This window comes from Arachis duranensis, chromosome 9 (genome assembly GCF_000817695.3).
Source record: "Arachis duranensis cultivar V14167 chromosome 9, aradu.V14167.gnm2.J7QH, whole genome shotgun sequence".
NCBI classification, from domain to species: domain Eukaryota; kingdom Viridiplantae; phylum Streptophyta; class Magnoliopsida; order Fabales; family Fabaceae; genus Arachis; species Arachis duranensis.
The window spans coordinates 49614668-49618150 of record NC_029780.3 but is presented as its reverse complement, the minus strand read 5'-3'; positions in this window follow the sequence as shown (position 1 = coordinate 49618150).

Below are 3483 nucleotides of genomic sequence, written 5' to 3'. Positions count from 1 at the left end.
TAGGAAAGGTCTTCCTAGAATGAGAGTTGCACTCTTTTGCTCCTCCATTTTTAGCACCACAAAGTCAGTAGGAAAGGCGAATGGCCCAACCTTGACAATCATGTCTTCAATCACTCCTGATGGGTATTTAATGGAGCCATCAGCAAGTTGAAGACATATCCTGGTTGGTTTGATTTCTTCAGTTAAACCAAGCTTTCTGATAGTAGATGCAGGTATTAGGTTGATACTTGCCCCAAGATCACATAAAGCTTGCTTGGTACAAGTACCCTCTAATGTGCATGGTATCATAAAGTTCCCAGGATCTTTAAGCTTCTCAGGTAAGCTTTTCAGAATGACTGCACTGCATTCTTCAGTGAGGTAAACTTTTTCAGTCTCCCTCCAATCCTTCTTATGACTTAAGATCTCTTTCATGAACTTAGCATAAGCTGGTATTTGCTCAAGTGCTTCTGCAAACGGAATCTTTATTTCAAGAGTCCTGAGATAGTCTGCAAAGCGGGCAAATTGCTTATCCTGTTCCGCTTGGCGGAGTTTTTGAGGATAAGGCATCTTGGCTTTGTATTCCTCAACCTTAGTTGCTGCAGGTTTATTACCTACAGAAGTGGGTTGGGAAGCCTTTTTAGAAAGGTTGTCATCAGCACTTGTATGTGACTGATCCCCCACTGGCATTTGAATGCCAGGGGTGGAAGCTGGAGTGGCGTTAGACGCCATCTCCCCATTTGTTACTGGCGTCTGAACGCCAGAACTATGTTCCCTTTAGGTGTTCAACGCCAGATTCATGCTTGTTTCTGGCGTTGAACGCCAGGAATGAGCATGGTCTGGGCGTTCAGCGCCAGCATTATTCCTTTCTGGGCTCTGATTGTCCTCCGAGGGGTTTTTAGTAGACATCTGTTCATTTCTTGGCTTCCTGCTGCTTTGAAGTGAGGTATTTAATGTTTTCCCACTTCTTAATTGAACTGCTTGGCATTCTTCTGTTATTTGTTTTGACAGTTGCTTTTCTGTCTGCTTTAATTGCATTTCCATATTCCTGTTAGCCATTCTTGTTTCCTGTAGTATTTCCTTGAATTCGGCTAGCTGCTTGGTTAGAAAGTCTAATTGCTGATTGAATTCATTGGCCTGCTCTACAGGACTGAGTTCATCAGTTACTGTTTTAGCTTCTTCTTTCATGGAAGATTCACTGCTTAGGTACAGATGTTGATCTTATGGAAGATTCACTGCTTAGATACAGATGCTGATTTCTAGCAACTGTATCAATACGCTCTTGAGCTTCTTCAATTGTTTTTCTCATGTGTATAGATCCACCAGCTGAGTGGTCTAGAGAAATCTGAGCTTTTTCTGTAAGCCCATAGTAGAAGATGTCTAATTGCACCCACTCTGAAAACATTTCAGAGGGGCATTTTCTTAGCATCTCTCTGTATCTCTCCCAGGCATCATAAAGGGATTCATTATCTCCTTGTTTGAAACCTTGGATGCCTAGCCTTAGCTGTGTCATCCGTTTTGGAGGGAAATAGTGATTCAGGAATTTTTCTGACAGCTGTTTCCATGTTTTTATGCTGTTCTTAGGCTGGTTATTTAACCACCTCTTAGCTTGATCTTTTACAGCAAATGGAAACAGTAATAATCTGTAGACATCCTGATCCACTTCCTTATCATGTACTGTGTCATCAATTTGCAAAAATTGTGCCAAAAATTCTGTAGGTTCTTCTTGTGGAAGACCGGAATACTGGCAGCTTTGCTGCACCATGATAATGAGCTGAGGATTCAACTCAAAGCTACTAACTCCAATGGAGGGTATACAGATACTACTTCCATATGAAGCAGTGGTGGGGTTAGCATATGACCCCAGAGTCCTCCTAGACTGTTCATTCCCACTTAATTCCATGATGGAATAAAAGAGATGATATGTATGTTGATATTATTTTATTTTATAAAAATTAATTTTTTATAAAATAGAATAAAAACGAAACAAATAAAAGAAATTGAAAATATTTTGAAATTGAAATCTGAATCTTTATATAAAATTTTCGAAAAAAATAGTTTAAAAATTAGTTAGGAAGGATATTTTTTGAATTTTGAAAAATTTTTTTTTTGATGAAAGAGAAAAACACACAAAAGACACAAGACTTAAAATTTTTAGATCTAATGCTCCTTATTTTCGAAAATTTTGGAGGGAAAACACCAAGGAACACCAAACTTAAAAATTTTAAGATCAAAACACAAGAAAGACTCAAGAACAAAAGAAAAAACACCAAACTTAAAATTTTTAGAAAACCAAGACAAATTTTCAAAAATTAGAGAAAAATTAACAAGAAAACACCAAACTTAGAGTTTGGCACAAGATTCAATAAAAGAAAAATTATTTTTGAAAAAGATTCCAAAGAAGATACCCAATTATGAAGAACAACTACTAAAGCTCCAGCCAATTGGGCAGTAACTTCAACGTTGATTTTAAAAATGTATTATATTTATGGATAAAAAATATAATTTTTGAAAATTGATATTTTGAAAAAGCACAAGAAAAACAAGAAAAGACACAAAACAAGAAAAATTAAAGATCAAACAAGGAAAATAAAAAAAGAACAAATTGAAGATCAAGGAAGAACAAAGACACTAATACGAAAATTTTAGAGAAAAATATAAAAGATGCAATTAACACCAAACTTAGAACAAGACACTAGACTCACGAAAAATTAACAATTAATAAAGAAAAATAATATTTTTGAAAAGAAATTTTTTAAAAGAAACTATCCTATCCGGATTTGATGACTCTATGACAATAAAAATAAATTATTCCTAATCTAAGAAATAAAATAAGCCTTCAATTATTCAAACTCAACAATCCCCGGCAACGGCGCCAAAAATTTTGTGCACGAATTTTAATCCGTACAACTATCCAGCAAGTGCACTGGGTCGTCCAAGTAATACCTAACGTGAGTAAGGGTCGATCCCACGGAGATTATTGGTTTGAAGCAATCTATGTTTATTTTATTAATCCTAGTCAGGATGCCAATAAGATTAATTGGATTTAATGATAAGAAGTCAAAGTATTTGGAATAAGGAATTGTTACTTTATTAATGGAGAATATGTTGGGGTTTTGGAGATGCCTTGTCCTCCGAACTTCACCTCTTCCTTGAAATCCTTTTCCCACACGCAAGATTCCTTCCATGGCAAGCTCTATGTAGGGTGTCACCGTTGTCAATGGCTACTTCCCATCCTCTCAGTGAAAATGTTCCTATGCTCTGTCACAGCACGCATGGATTGAGGAAGGTGATGAGTGTCACGGATCATCACCTTCTTCACAATTAAGCGCGAATGAACATCTTAGATAAGAACAAGCGTGTTTGAATGGAAAACAAAGGAACTGTATTAATTCATCGAGACGCCACAGAGCTCCTCACCCCCAACAATGGAGTTTAGAGACTCATGCCGTCAAAAAGTATGTAATTCAGATCTGAAAATGTCATGAGGTACAAGATAAATCTCTT